Here is a 16575-nt window from a genome sequence, read left to right on the forward strand (position 1 = left end):
CATCTCAAACTATTTATGGAAACAAAAGCGAACACCAGTGGTGGGTATACCCCCACAAAAATGTCAATGTCTCAATAACTTGTTATGTGGCCTTGAGCACCAATTACAGCTTAACAACGACGTCTCATGCTGTTCACAAGTCGCCTTATTGTCTGCTGAGGCATTGCATCCCACTCTTCTAGAAGGGCGGCCTTCAGGACATTGAGGTTCTGGGGTACAGAGTTACGAGACTCAACACGGTGACTCAGCTGATCCCATAGGTTTTCAATGGGATTCAGTTCTGGAGAAAGTGCAGGCCACTCCATTTTAGGTGCCCCAGTCTTCAGCAGCCGTTCCCTAATGATGCAACCTCGATGAGCTGGAGCATTGTCGTCCATGAAGATGAAATTAGGCCTTGTTGCATTGTCTTAAAAGGTGCGGGTCCCACCACTGGAACCCGCACTTATATAGAGAATGGAGCCCCGAAAGTGGTGGAGGGTGCACTGCGCATACGCAGCCGTCCTCCATTTTCTATGGCTGAGCACTGGCTTGGCTATTTCCGTCGAGGCCATAGAAGTGAATGGGAGTGGTGGGCGGTCCTGTGCGGTACACTCCCATTCAATTCTATGGGGAGAACCCTTGGTGGTGGCCGGATCGGAGTCCTCCAGCCACCACTTTGCGGGGCTCCATTCCCAATATAGGTGCAGATCCCAGCGGTGGGACCCACACCTATAAGACAATGGGGGCATATCCTAGCGATATGCCCCCATTGTCTGTGATGAGACAACCCCTTTAAGTTCACCTGTAAAGGTTAGAGCGCATTTTAGGTCCATACTGAAATTTCACCCACAAGCCAAATAGCCCTAACTTTTTGTGAGTAATGTATAATACAAATGAAGTATGTTTAGATTGTACAGAGCATCCTCTGCAGCAGTAACAATCTTTATTTATACAGTGCCACCATATTCCTCAGCGCTTTACAATTCAGGGGGTTCATGTACCAATCAAAATAGACATCACATGATTACAGGCTAATATACAATTGAGACTCTAGGAATGAGGGCCCTACTCTCAAGACCTTACAATCTATGATGTAATGGGGGTGACACAAATGGTAAAATTGTTTTTTAAAGAGGCCCAGTCACCTTCCTACTAATTAGAGAAACGCAGAAGGAGCTGCATTAAGTGCGGGGATTATTGGCAGACAATGGCTTTTGGTTCGGAAGCCATTGCTACATATGCTACATATGCTACTTTCACATGTGCCAGCCTTGCCCATGTTGCGGTCCGCAATGCACGGGCACCAACAGTGTACCCACCATCTGCAGACACAGAACCATTCACTTGAATGGGGTCCGCAATCCGCATGCTACTACTTTTTTGCAGTGCGGAGGCATGGACAGAAAACCCACGGAAGCACCCCGTAGTGTTGTTTCCGCCTCCGTTCCGCACCTTCCGTATTGCAGACCCATTCAAGCAGGCCGCAATACAGGCACGGCCGGGCAATGGTCGTGTGCCTGAGCCCTTAAGGTGCATTTAGACGGGCCGATGAGCAGCAGATTGTCGGGAAGGAACTGTTCCTTCCCGACAATCGGCTGCTTGTTCAGTGGAGGTGAAGTGCCCATTTATATGCAGCAATCTCCTCCACAGTATGAGAACAAGGGATGGCTACTGCGATCACTCGTCCTCATACAGCAACATTGTTTCAGGGCAGCCGATCGCTGTTTGGACCAGTCGATCTGCTGCCCAGAAACAATAATTTAGGTGCCTGCATGTATGACAGTTTCACCCGATGAGCGCATGATCAGCGGCACCTTTACACGGGGAGATTGTTGGGAGTGTTCACAGGAATCTTCATTCCCTATAATCAGCTCGAATATCTGGTCGTCTCAATCCTTTATTCACACATCAATGTTTGGTCAGTGATTTCCATCAGTGATTTTGACATAAGGTATAATGGAAAGATTTGCTCCAGTTGTGTGTTTTTGAGCTACATCTGGTTTGGGCTCACAATGACTGAGGGAAATAACTGACCAAACACTGACTGTGTGAATAAGGTCTAAAGGCAGTATTAGACAAGCAGATTGTCTAACAGATGATTGCTAACAAGAGTTCGCAGTAATCTGGCAGTGTAATACTGCCACCACGTTTGCTTCCCTTCTGACAACTGCCTACCTGATCTGGCTATCTAATACAGCCTTAAAGGGGTTGTCTCACGTCAGCAAATAGCATTTATCATGTAGAGGAAGTTGATACAAGCCACTTACTAATGTATTGTTGGTTAAGACCACCCTGTAATCCAGCAGCGGTGCCCATGCTAGCACACTATAGGAAAAAGCACTAGCCTATGTGCACTCCCGACCACCAGAGAGGCTGACGCTTTTTCCTATAGTGTGCAAGCACGACCACCACTGATGGATTGCAGGGTCGTAACCATGGAAACGTGCAGTGTATAATGGAAAAATTTATTCAGCCAGCAAAGGAGGCAATATGGACAATCACAATACATTAGTAAGTGCCTTGTATTAACTTTCTCTACATTATAAATGCAATCTGCTGAAGTGAGACAAGCCCTTTAAGGCTGAAAAAAGACATCCGTCCATCCAGTTCAACCTGTTATCCAGCAAGCTGATCCAGAGGAAGGCAAAAAAAAAAAACTGTGAGGTAGAAGCCAATTTTCCCCACTTTAGGTGAAAGAATTCCTTCCCGACTCCAATCAGGCAATCAGAATAACTCCCTGGATCAAAGACCCCTCTCTAGTAGCTATAACCTGTAATATTATTACGCTCCAGAAATACGTCCAGGCCCCTCTTGAATTCCTTTATTGTACTTACCATCACCACCTCCTCAGGCAGAGAGTTCCATAGTCTCACTGCTCTTACCGTAAAGAATCCTCTTCTATGTTTGTGTAGAAACCTTCTTTCCTCCAGACACAGAGGATGTCCCCTCGTCACAGTCACAGTCCTGGGGATAAATAGCTGATGGGATAGATCTCTGTACTGACCCCTGATATATTTATACATAGTAATTAGATCGCCCCTCAGTCGTCTTTTTCTAAAGTGAATAAGGCCTCATGCACACGTTCCGTTTTTCCGTGATCGTTTTTTCGTGATCGTTTTTTCGTCCGTGGGTCTTCCTTGATTTTTGGAGGATCCACGGACATGAAAAAAAAGTCGTTTTGGTGTCCGCCTGGCCGTGCGGAGCCAAACGGATCCGTCCTGAATTACAATGCAAGTCAATGGGGACGGATCCGTTTGACGTTGACACAATATGGTGCAATTTCAAACGGATCCGTCCCCCATTGACTTTCAATGTAAAGTCAGGAGTTAATATACCATAGGATCAGAGTTTTCTCCAATCCGATGGTATATTTTAACTTGAAGCGTCCCCATCACCATGGGAACGCCTCTATGTTAGAATATACCGTCGGATTTGAGTTACATCGTGAAACTCAAATCCGACAGTATATTCTAACACAGAGGCGTTCCCATGGTGATGGGGACGCTTCAGGTTAGAATATACTAAAAGAACTGCGTACATGACTGCCCCCTGCTGCCTGGCAGGTGCTGCCAGGCAGCAGGGGGCAGACCCCCCCCCCTGTAGTTAACACATTGGTGGCCAGTGCGGCCGGCCCCCCCCCCCTCCCCTGTAGTTAACTCATTGGTGGCCAGTGGGCCCCCCTCCCTCCCCTGTAGTTAACTCGTTGGTGGCCAGTGGGCCCCCCTCCCTCCTAATTAAAATCTCCCCCCCTATCATTGGTGGCAGCGGAGAGTACCGATCGGAGTCCCAGTTTAATCGCTGGGGCTCCGATCGGTAACAATGGCAACCAGGACGCTACTGCTGTCCCGGTTGCCATGGTTACTTAGCAATTTGTAGCAGCATTATACTTAGCTGCGATGTCTGCGTCCGGCCGGGAGCACCTCCTACTGGTAAGTGACAGGTCTGTGCGGCGCATTGCTTAATGACCTGTCACTTACCAGTAGGAGGAGCTCCCGGCCGGACGCAGACATCGCAGCTCGCAGGTAAGTATAATGCTGCTACAAATTGCTAAGTAACCATGGCAACCGGGACAGCAGTAGCGTCCTAGTTGCCATGGTTACCGATCGGAGCCCCAGCGATTAAACTGGGACTCCGATCGGTACTCTCCGCTGCCACCAATGATAGGGGGGGAGATTTTAATTAGGAGGGGAGAGGGCCCACTGGCCACCAACGAGTTAACTACAGGGGAGGGAGGGGGGGCCCACTGGCCACCAATGAGTTAACTACAGGGGAGGGGGGGGGCGGCCGCACTGGCCACCAATGTGTTAACTACAGGGGGGGGGGCAGTCATGTATATTCTAACCTGAAGCGTCCCCATCACCATGGGAACGCCTCTGTGTTAGAATATACTGTCGGATCTGAGTTTTCACAAAGTGAAAACTCAGCTCTGAAAAAGCTTTTATGCAGACGGATCTTCGGATCCGTCTGTATTAAAGTAACCTACGGCCACGGATCACGGACACGGATGCCAATCTTGTGTGCATCCGTGTTCTTTCACGGACCCATTCACTTGAATGGGTCCGGGAACCGTTGTCCGTCCAAAAAATAGGACAGGTCATATTTTTTTGACGGACAGGATACACGGATCACGGTCTCGGCTGCAAAACGGTGCATTTTCCGATTTTTCCACGGACCCATTGAAAGTCAATGGGTCCGCGAAAAAAAAAAACGGAAAACAGCACAACGGCCGCGGATGCACACAACGGTCGTGTGCATGAGGCCTAACCCTAATGTTGATAATCTTTCTGGGTAAGTAACTGGCTCCGTGATAGAAAACAGAGGGTGGTTATTAACGGTACACACTCAGATTGGGTCACTGTCACTAGTGGGGTACCAAAGGGGTCAGTACTGGGCCCTATCCTCTTCAATATATTTAATAATGATCCGCAAAACACCGGGCCGGCACTCCAATAAAAATGCTTATTCTTGTAAGCAGCTGCGGACAAGAATAGGACATGTTCCAATTTTTTGCGAAGCCGCGTACCGGAAATGCGGATGCGGACAGCACACTGTGTGCTGTTCGCATCTTTTCCGTGCCTATTCAAAATGAATGGGTCCGCATAATTGCGGAACGGATCCGGACCCAAAGTGCGGATGTCTGAATGGAGCCTTAGCAGACACTTTCTGTTTTAAATTTCTACACAGATAAAAATTGCATGTGGACAAGTCTGGGGAACGTGGTGGCCATAACCAAGGGGCGTATCAAGGGGGGGGGCTACAGAGGCTGGGGGGCGCAGCTGCTTCACTGTTCAGCTGAGCTCCCCTACAGACCGCACATCTAGGTTAGAGGTATCGGTGTAGCGGGTGGACAGATAGAGGAGCCTGGCTGCTGCATTTAGGATAGACTGAAGGGGGGAGAGTTTAGTGAGGAGAAAAGTGATTAGTAATGAGTTATGAAGAAAATAATCACCTTGAGGAAAGGACAGATTCTGGAGATGATCTTGAGGTGGAAATGACATAAGCATGCCAGTGATTGAATATTGGAAGCAAAGATCAGAGTGTAACAAAACATAACATAAATGAATTAGTAAAACATAACAGTAATACACTATGATAGATATTGTGTTTGCACCAGGCAAAAAAACACTAATAAAATGCAGCAGAAAGCTGTGCGTTAAGCCTAAATCCCCAAAATCAGGATTGGGTGCAGATTTTCCATGCAGAAAATCTGCAGTGTAGGTCATGTACTTTGTACTCTATGAGAAATTGAAATTTTCATGTACAAGATTTTTTTTTATGTGGATTTTGACCTGCGGTGCGGATTTTCAAATCTGCGGCATGTCAATTTATTTTACTTTTCCTGACCGGATTTTCTCCATTCACTTCAATTAAGAGAGGAAAACCCGCACCAAATCTGCATGTAAATCCACACCAACTGATGCGGATTGTCCGCACGGATTTCCCTGCGAACATCTGTGGGTTTCAGTGCGGATTCTCAGCACATAAATCCTGAACATGTGCATTCACCTTAAGATGTCGTGTATGCTCTGCAGGCTGTTTGTCAACATAGCACTGATGGCAGCAAACTTGTGAATGCAGCTTTGGATGAGTTTGGAGTATAGCATATGACATAACTGAAGATCATTACAAGATAAGTAAAGCAGTGTTGCCCCACAAGGGGTTAATAACCAGAATTTTCAACAGCTGACAAACCAGTAACCTTTCCCACAATTAATGTTTAACGTGAGAGATCCTGTTCTGTCACATTCTGATCCAGGATCTCGCGTTTGATGCCATAGACAATGCCCTATATTGATGGCTGCCGATATTGAGATGGTGGTGCCGCTGCTCCCACTCATCCACCAATTATTTCAGTGGGTCACAATCACGTTCTCAAGACGACCAGGCACTGTAAACATTATTATAGTAGTGTGAACGTAGTTATGACTTGGTAAATAGGAGGCAGTATTATAGTAGTTATATTCTTGTACATAGGAGGCAGTATTATAGTAGTTATATTCTTGTACATAGGATGCAGTATTATAGTAGTTATATTCTTGTACATAGGAGGCAGTATTATAGTAGTTATATTCTTGTACATAGGAGGCAGTATTATAGTAGTTATATTCTTGTACATAGAAGGCAGTATTATAGTAGTTACATTCTTGTACATATGAGGCCGTATTATACTAGTTATATATAGGGGCAGTATTATAGTAGTTATATTATTGTACATAGGGGGCAGTATTACAGTAGTTAAATTATTGTACATAAGGGACAGTACTATAGTAGTTATATTATAGTAGTATTCTTGTACATAGGGGGAAGTATTACAGTAGTTATATTATTTACATAGCAGACAGTATTTTAGTATATTCTTGTACAGGGGCTAACTGGAAACTTAAAGTGGCCCTGGAAAAAAACTAAATGTGGGCCCATTTTGTAGGTGGTCCAAAGTAATAGAAGGCAGAGCCAACAAAAGTAGTTGGGGTCAACACAAGTAGGCAGAGCCAGCAATGCCATTTTGCAGCACAAAATACCACCCCACCAAAGCCAAATACTACAGGGCAGCAAATTACACTGCCCCAGAAGAACCAAATACCACAGTACAGCAAAAAAATTATGCAACAGCAGCACAAAATACCTCCCCTGAAGATGCCCGACTGTGGAGGCCAGCACCATATCCTGTCCTCCTACTCCAATTGCCTCAGGATGGCAATACAGTTGAATTCAGGGCGAGAGGGCACCTGCCGCTGCCAGCCAGGTACATAGGTACATGCTCCCAGCTCTAGGAGTGTCAGATCATTACTTACTTGGCTGGTGGCCATGAGGAGGGCTTAGGCGGCCCACTGGGAAGTTTCCCTGTAGGGACTGTGGCCAGTCCACCCCTGTTATGGTACATAGGAGGCAGTATTATAGTATACTGTGGTAAATCACAACTAGCTCCAGCAGGAATCCTGGGGCATGGAAGTGATGTGGACCACCAAGTAACAGCAGGAAAAAGCATAACCAGTCACCGGATAAAACACATGGTGTAACTTTATTTTATCTTCAAAGGATCCAAGTAGGAAAACGGACACACAGTGACACTACAACTTGTGATGCGTTTCGAGTGGAAACCCCACTGTTAGTCAACTGAGGTTTCCACTCGGAACACGTTACAAGCTGTAGTGTCACTGTGTGTTTGTTCTCCTACTTGGATCCTTTGAAGATGAAATAAAGCTACACCATGTGTTTTATCCGGTGGCTGGATTCTGCTTTTTCCTTCAGTACTGATATAGTTATATTCTTGCACATAATACAAGATTATTATAGTAATGATAATATTCTTGCATATCAGGAACTATTATAAAAGGTTAAATTCTTGTACAGGGAGTGCAGAATTATTAGGCAAGTTGTATTTTTGAGGATTAATTTTATTATTGAACAACAACCATGTTCTCAATGAACCCAAAAAACTCATTAATATCAAAGCTGAATATTTTTGGAAGTAGTTTTTAGTTTGTTTTTAGTTTTAGCTATTTTAGGGGGATATCTGTGTGTGCAGGTGACTATTACTGTGCATAATTATTTGGCAACTTTACAAAAAACAAATATATACCCATTTCAATTATTTATTTTTACCAGTGAAACCAATATAACATCTCAACATTCACAAATATACATTTCTGACATTCAAAAACAAAACAAAAACAAATCAGTGACCAATATAGCCACCTTTCTTTGCTAGGACACTCAAAAGCCTGCCATCCATGGATTCTGTCAGTGTTTTGATCTGTTCACCATCAACATTGCGTGCAGCAGCAACCACAGCCTCCCAGACACTGTTCAGAGAGGTGTACTGTTTTCCCTCCTTGTAAATCTCACATTTGATGATGGACCACAGGTTCTCAATGGGGTTCAGATCAGGTGAACAAGGAGGCCATGTCATTAGATTTTCTTCTTTTATACCCTTTCTTGCCAGCCACGCTGTGGAGTACTTGGACGCGTGTGATGGAGCATTGTCCTGCATGAAAATCATGTTTTTCTTGAAGGATGCAGACTTCTTCCTGTACCACTGCTTGAAGAAGGTGTCTTCCAGAAACTGGCAGTAGGACTGGGAGTTGAGCTTGACTCCATCCTCAACCCGAAAAGGCCCCACAAGCTCATCTTTGATGATACCAGCCCAAACCAGTACTCCACCTCCACCTTGCTGGCGTCTGAGTCGGACTGGAGCTCTCTGCCCTTTACCAATCCAGCCACGGGCCCATCCATCTGGCCCATCAAGACTCACTCTCATTTCATCGGTCCATAAAACCTTAGAAAAATCAGTCTTGAGATATTTCTTGGCCCAGTCTTGACGTTTCAGCTTGTGTGTCTTGTTCAGTGGTGGTCGTCTTTCAGCCTTTCTTACCTTGGCCATGTCTCTAAGTATTGCACACCTTGTGCTTTTGGGCACTCCAGTGATGTTGCAGCTCTGAAATATGGCCAAACTGGTGGCAGGTGGCATCTTGGCAGCTGCACGCTTGACTTTTCTCAGTTCATGGGCAGTTATTTTGCGCCTTGGTTTTTCCACACGCTTCTTGCGACCCTGTTGACTATTTTGAATGAAACGCTTGATTGTTCGATGATCACGCTTCAGAAGCTTTGCAATTTTAAGAGTGCTGCATCCCTCTGCAAGATATCTCACTATTTTTGACTTTTCTGAGCCTGTCAAGTCCTTCTTTTGACCCATTTTGCCAAAGGAAAGGAAGTTGCCTAATAATTATGCACACCTAATATAGGGTGTTGATGTCATTAGACCACACCCCTTCTCATTACAGAGATGCACATCACCTAATATGCTTAATTGGTAGTAGGCTTTCGAGCCTATACAGCTTGGAGTAAGACAACATGCATAAAGAGGATGATGTGGTCAAAATACTCATTTGCCTAATAATTCTGCACGCAGTGTATATGGGCAGTATTATACTAGTTACAGTATATTCTTGTACTCCGGGAGCAGTATTGTGGTAGTTATATTCTTGTACATAGAGACAGTATTATAGTAGTTATATTATTTCACGTAGAAGCATCACAGCAGTATTATAGTAGTTGTTATTATTATATTGCAGTATTTCTATTATAAGGTGCTTTATGTTCTTGGAGCAGTATAAAGTACTGAAAGCAATCTAGCTTACAATCTAAATCTAAGTTACTAGTACCTTATGTGTTCTGTGAGACCATTTGACCTGCCTGAGCATGCAGTGCAAGGAATGTAGAAAGAGGAACACACAAAACTTCTGCAAGTGACTTTCTCTACGCCCGCACGTCACCCTCAAGACAGCTGCGTCATGTGCCACTCTCACATGAAACTGAAGAAAGTATGACTGCTTCCATTGTTGTAATAAGGAAGCATAAAGTTCAGTTTTTATGTGAAATCTATAGTATAAGTGGATATGAGCCACAAGTAATAGCCCCCATAGTCTGTAAAGTATAGGTATATACATCATTATTCTAGGACTGCACACAGCGTCTCACCTCCTTAATGAGTCACTCTACTTTAACACACATTTCATTTAATAGAGAATGGTATAACTAGCAAATTTCTAAATCAATAACAGAGAAAGAAGTGTGGGGTGTCAGAGCTAGCTCAGATCCTGAGCCTGATCAAAGAACTGCTTCTAAAATCATAGGAGCCTCCTGCCTTTCTGTAAGGCCCATCCACAATCCGAGCCGTAGATGCAGACCCATTCACCTCAAAGGGACCGCAAAAGATGTGGACAGCACGATGTGTGCTGTCTGCATCCGTGTGTCTGTTCCTCAGCCCCACAAAAATAATTAGAACATGTCCTATTCTTGTACATATCACAGACAAGGATAGGACGGACTCTATTGAGGGCTTGGCGTTCCGTTCCGCATATGGACGGAATCAGTGTTTTGCGGATCAACAATTTGCGAACCACAAAACGGACACGGTCGTGTGCATGAGGACTTAATTTGATTTATCCCTCCTATTCTAGGAGCCCTGGAGCTGAAAACATAGTGGCAAGTAAGTGAAAGGACATCACAGCAGTACAGTGCTGGCACACTTCACAGAAGGAATACGCGCCCCCCCCTGCTTCTGAGAGAAATGCATCTAGTTGTGCTGCTGAAACAGGGAATAATATTGCTGAAAAATAAATTAGGCAAGATGACACATAACTGTTCCTTCACAAAAGAAAAAGGAAAAAGTCTGGTACCGTGTTAGCCAATAAAAAACTAGTTGGGTGCTCTCATTAAGATCTACTGTGTAGCAACACCACGATCCATCGGCGCTATCTCATTACAACCCTGCAGCAGTGCTCCAAAACAGCCCCGTACCTCCGCTGTGGTTACTATATAAAAAGTTCAGGATTTTTCCGGCATAGAGCCCCGACGACAGAACTCTATGGCGGAAAAGACCAACGCAAGTGTGAAAGAGCCCTAAGACAGATAGTAATACCTCATTAAATAGTTATCAATGAACAGTCCCCATAGGTCTGCTTTAGGTTAGCATCATTTTCTAAAGGTAATTTAGGATGTTAGTACGGTACTGTATGGGTTAAAGGATATATTTATTTATTTATATTTAACCCTAAATAAATATCACGGCCAATTTTATCCACAATCAAGTGTCTGGTGTCTTTATTTAATGATTTAATTGTTGCTTATTACTTAATGCGAGGTATGCCGCCATGAGAGAGAACGTTACCTGCCTGACAGCATTGTGCCAACAGTAGCGATAGATGAAGAAGGAACAATGTTATGGGGTTGTTTTTCAGGGGCTGGCCTAGGCCCCTTCGTTTCAGTGAAGGAAACCTTAATACTTCAGCGTGGAAGAACTTGACAGTTGCACACCAAGCCCTGACCTCAACTGCATGGAACACCTTTGGTATGAACTAGAATGGGGAGTGTGAGCCAGGCCTTCTCAGCCAACAAGTGTCTGACCTCACGAATGGTCTTGAGGATGATTGGGCAAAAAATGCCCACAGACACACTCCAAAGTCTTTGTAGAGGCCTTCCCAGAAGAGTGGAAACTGTTTACCTGCAGAGGGGAGTAACTCCATGTTAATGCCTATGGATTTAGAAGGAGATGTCATAAAAGCTCCAGTAGGTGTCCCAAGACCTTTCTCCGTTAAGTGTAAGTCATCGTAAAAAAAAACTTTAAGAACATCATCATCACTGAATAACGTGTAATGAACCCATCGTGTGTGGGCAAGTCTAGGTAAGGAGGGATTTTCAGTCACTGTAAGCAAGAAATGTTCTCATTCACTGACAGCAGTCAGAAAACGTGAAAATCACACAGACATGATGGAACTTTGAGGGAAGTATATTTTGTGCATCTCCCTGTCTTTTATATGACCACTCTGCTGGCACTATTACAGGGGTACTCGGTTATAACAAGTTATCCCCTATCCACAGGATAGGGGACAACAATCAGATATCGTGGGGGTCCTACTGCTGGGGCCTTCGGCAATCATGACAACGGGAGACCCGGACCTGGTGTAGCCCCCCTTTATTTCTATAGGAGCGCTGGAGAAAGCCGAGTTATAACCGGAATACCCCTTTAATATTGATTGCGTAGATCACACTATTAACAGGGGATTCTGGTTGTGTCTATGTGGTGTGGCCAGTATTTGTGAGTGGGGATTGTGAGATCTTCCCAAAAACAGCCTCAAAAGCAGACAACTATGACTGCGCCAATTCTCCATAGTGACGTCATTTCTGGGTCCCACAGTAAGGAGGCATTCCGTAAGGGTCACCTGGGAAGGTTTATTCTGCAGGCATGGAAAGAGTCGACACTCGCTATCTGCTGGGAGATTCTGCCTCGCTACACATACTGTAGATTTCAGGGAAACAAGTCACAGAGAATGTGAAGAATGCGACCTTCACTCGTACATGGCGCCGCAGGGCGACAACAACACAGTAAGCAGGAAGAAGAAATAAATGATTAGTGCGACTTCTGGAAAATACGGAGAGACGGATATAGGAAAGTCGACCAGTAAGCAGGTGGTGGATGGAAATGCTTCTCATGGACAAGACCTCCAGAAAATGGGAGGATGGTGATCACGTTGGTGGCAGACACAGGAACAAGTTACTGACCACCAGTAGCCAACTAGGACCACACTTACTCTGAACATCAAAAACCCAATATAGGGGTAAAGCCACAGCGGGCACACAAGATTTCAGTACAAGCAGCGGAAGGGACGTCAGCTGTGGCGCCATCAAGGTACACAATGATTTACTGTCTGGACCCTCTCTGACTGAAGAGGGCCCCACAGCACAGACCCCAAAGAACAGCAACACCTACAGCACAAATTGTCATGAAAAGAGTTTCCCTCATAAAAAACACAGGGACAGATTAAAGGGGTTTTCCGAGATTCTGAGGCTTATGATGTATCCTCAGGATAGGTCATCGATATCAGATCGTCGGAGATCCAACTGCCGACACCCCCGCTGATCAGCTGTTTGAAGAGACTGCAGCGCTCCAATGAACGTTCTGGTTTTTTCCTAGGTCAGTGATGTCCCATGGACACATAAAGCTCAGTATCATTCCAGTGAATGAGGCTTAACTGTAATACCAAGCACAACCACTATACGATAGAGAGCGCTGTCCTTGGTAAGCAGCGAAGAGGCTGCAGCGCACACTCGGTCTAGGGAGGGGGGGCTCATTCCTACGCCTAGGTCTCCATCTCTGTGTTACAGAAAAGGTACATTTAACAGAATGAAACTTTTTAGAAATGTTCCTAGCAGTGAACCTCAGCATCCAGAACATTTACATCGTGCATCAGGTTGACCTATTGCCTCCCAGCAACTACTAACTCAATGTAGGAAACTTAGGGCTCATGAACACGAGTGTATGTGCCCCGTGGCCATATTGCGGACCGCAAACAGCGGGTCCGCAATATACAGGCACTGGCCATAAGCACTCCGTTTGAAGACTTGAATGGGTCCGCAATCTGCAAGAGACGGAAAAGGATTTCAGTCCGTGTCTCCGCAATACAAAAAATAGAAATGGACGGTATAAAGTTAGATGAAAGTGTCTACACCAAATGCACCATCTAGCCTGAGACACTGATTACATTTTAAAAATGAATCTATGGTTGCCACCTGGTCGGTGACTCATTGGCAAAGCAGGTAATTTAGTGCCCGCTTACATTGTGGAGCGCTCATTAGTACAGCCTTTAACTAATCTCATCCATTTAATGGCGCCGGGGTAAGGACGAAACGTCATCAATCCTCCAGTGAGCAGCTAGAGTTCACGGCGGTGCGATGAAATGGATGAGGTGAGTTGTTTTTTTTTGCACAAGCAGAGAAGGGGGGCATTATTAATATGGGGGGGGGCACCAATGGGGGCATTAGTAATTCTGGAGGGCACTAATGGGGGCAATAATATTACTGTGGGGCTCTAATGGGAGCACTATTAATTCTGGGGGCATTATAAATTCTGGGGGGCGCTAATGGGGGAATTATTAATTCTGAGAGGCACTAATGGAGGCATTACTATTACTAGGGGCACTAATGGGGACATTACTATTATTGGGAGGCACTAATGGGGGCATTAATATTACTGTGGGGCTCTATTGGGAGCACTATTAATTCTGGGGGGCGCTAATGGGGGCATTATTAATTCTGAGAGGCACTAATGGAGGCATTACTATTACTGGGGGCACTAATGAGGGCATTATTAATTCTGGGAGCACTAATGGCGGGCATTATTAATACTGGGAGCCACATTATGACATACTTAAAGGGGTTGTCTCACTTCAGCAAATGGCTTTTATCATGTAGAGGAAGTTAATACAAGTCACTTACTAATGTATTGTGATTGTCCATATTGCTTCCTTTGCTGGCTGGATTCATTTTTCCGTCACATTATACACTGCTCGTTTCCATGGTTACAGAGCACCCTGCAATCCATCAGTGGTGGTCATGATTGCACACTATGGGAAAAAGCAGTGGCCTCTCTGATGGCCAGGACTGTGGGAGCACAAATAGGATAGTGCTTTTTCCTATAGTGTACAAGTATGACCACCGCTCCTGGATTGCAGGGTGGTCGTAACCGTAAAGACGAGCAGTGCACAATGTGATGGAAAAATGAATCCAGCCAGCAAAGGAAGCAATATGGACAATCACAATATATTAGTAAGTGCCTTGTATTAACTATAAATACATGATATTATTAGCTGAAGTGAGACAACCACTTTAACACCTGTGTGGCTTATCTTGGCCGGTATTTTTTGTTGGGAGAGATGGCAACCCTACATGACTCTGCCCCTGTCCCATTAACCCACTGCTCCCAGCTCCTGTTAACATATTGTTGTCTGACTTTTGTTAACTCTTTGTCTCCCAGCTTTCATTAACCTATCATGCGCCTGCAAAAGTTGGAAAAAATACAAAGTGGCATGCAGTAAGAGAATTATTTTCATCACAGAAAACCCCGACCTGCTGCAAATATGAGGCGCACCCGAGCAGTCCGACACCTCTGAGCAGCAGCAGCGCTCCCTATCCTGCCGCCCCCGGACCCTAGCCCCCTCCTGTGTTCTCTTACCTGCCACTCTCCGAATGAAAAGCAATGAGCTGCAATCCACCATCCCCGCCACCAGAGGGAGCCCTTACCGCGTTACTGAGGGCCGTTGGGATACGTAGTTCTGTGCACGCATCTTAAAGACGGGAGTCAGCAACTGTGAAGACTACAACTCCCATGCTGCTCGAAGTTCCAGCGGAAGCTGGAGCAAAGGATGCTGTGAAACGTAGTTTATGAAGACTAAAATGTACTGTATAACTAGATAGAATCAGGGAGGTGTGAACAGAGCTGTGTGCCCGCCTTCACTTCTGTGGGAGTTAGGGTAATGTAGTGCAGTTAAGCTGCTTCTTATGATTAATCAGATCTCAGCCAGGAAAGGCTAAAGCAGGAATAACTGCACTCATCCTCCTCTGGATCCTTGTTCTGATGAAAAAGAGAATCATTTCTGGTGGAGTTCCCCTTTAATTTTACCTATATTGTCCTAGGTCAGCGCTTGGAAAAGTCAGTACTGGTGCATACATCCAACAACTTCTATCTTCTAGGTGGACATATCTCACTGACAGAATGTAATGCATTCACACTATTAGGGCACGGTTATATGCCAGGGGCGGACTGGAAACTTTAAAGTGGCCCTGGAAAAAATACTAAAAGTGGCCCCATTTTGTAGCCAGGTCCAAATTGATGGAAGGCAGGGCCAGCAATACCATATTGTGGCACATTATACCACCCCAACAGAGCCAAATACCACAGTCCATCACCAAATGCTGCCAGCAGCACAAAACACATCCCCAAAAACTCTCACTGGCCGGTCGCGAGGAGGGCTCAGGCGGCCCCCTGGGCATCAGTCCACCAGGAGATTTCCCTGTAAGATCTGTAGCCAATCCGCCCCTGCCATGGTGACATGTAATTTTATGTAATGATTGTCAATGCTGTAGAAATGGAAAATGCTGCGACTGCGACTTGACAGTGGCAAAAAGGTCACAGGTCACCGATAACTTTTCATCCATTGATTTGAATGGAAGTTGTGCGTGACACACAACTCATCCGCGACTTGGCAATGCTTTCACAACTGTTTCACAGTTTTAAAATAATCGTGCGACGGCAGGTTGTAGAAAAGTCGCAAATTTTTTTGACTGGCCACAGCAGTGACCTACCAACCTTAGGCCACATCAATTCGTCATGTGACACAGTGTGGGACAGGCCACTGCTGCGGCTAGTCATTGGACGCAGCAGTGTCAAACCAGATGTTGACAGTGGTGGAACTGAGCGCTGCAGCGGCGGTGAAGGAGCTAGTACCCAGCAGCGAGGAGCAGGCAAGTTTCCCTACGCAGGTCTGGCCTTGAGGAGGGTCTGCCAAAAGACTCCCAGAAGATGAACAACCCCTTGAAGACCAGTCATAATAATGTCCTCTGTATTTCACATGCCGAAACCTCTGCTACAGATTCCAGCATAAATGAAGTGGAATTTGGTCCAGCAGAATGCCCCCATCCATTCTGGAACTACGGTGGAACCAGGGCTGGCGCTACCATAAGGCAGACCAAGCAGCTGCCTTAGGGCGCACCCTGGGGAGGGCGGAAAAATTAACCTTTTTTTTTTTTAATCACTTGTGA

At 45.4% G+C, this 16575-nt stretch overlaps 1 protein-coding gene across 4 annotated transcripts in view; it reads right to left on the bottom strand.

The window, feature by feature from the left end:
* Nucleotides 1-16575, bottom strand: part of TBXAS1 (thromboxane A synthase 1) — a 130955-nt gene that overhangs the window by 25467 nt on the left and 88913 nt on the right. Inside the window, exon 1 of one of the 4 annotated variants that reach the window (XM_040437298.1) lies at nt 14990-15009. The exons of 1 other annotated variant lie outside the window; for it this stretch is intronic. The gene's annotated coding sequence lies outside the window, so the exon portion shown is untranslated. Of the gene's footprint in view, nt 1-2813; nt 2854-9641; nt 9706-14989; nt 15010-16575 lie in introns of those variants that run through there. 2 more of the 4 variants (XM_040437281.1, XM_040437289.1) reach the window with 2 other exon arrangements.

This window comes from Bufo bufo, chromosome 1, assembly GCF_905171765.1.
Source record: "Bufo bufo chromosome 1, aBufBuf1.1, whole genome shotgun sequence".
Classification (NCBI taxonomy): domain Eukaryota; kingdom Metazoa; phylum Chordata; class Amphibia; order Anura; family Bufonidae; genus Bufo; species Bufo bufo.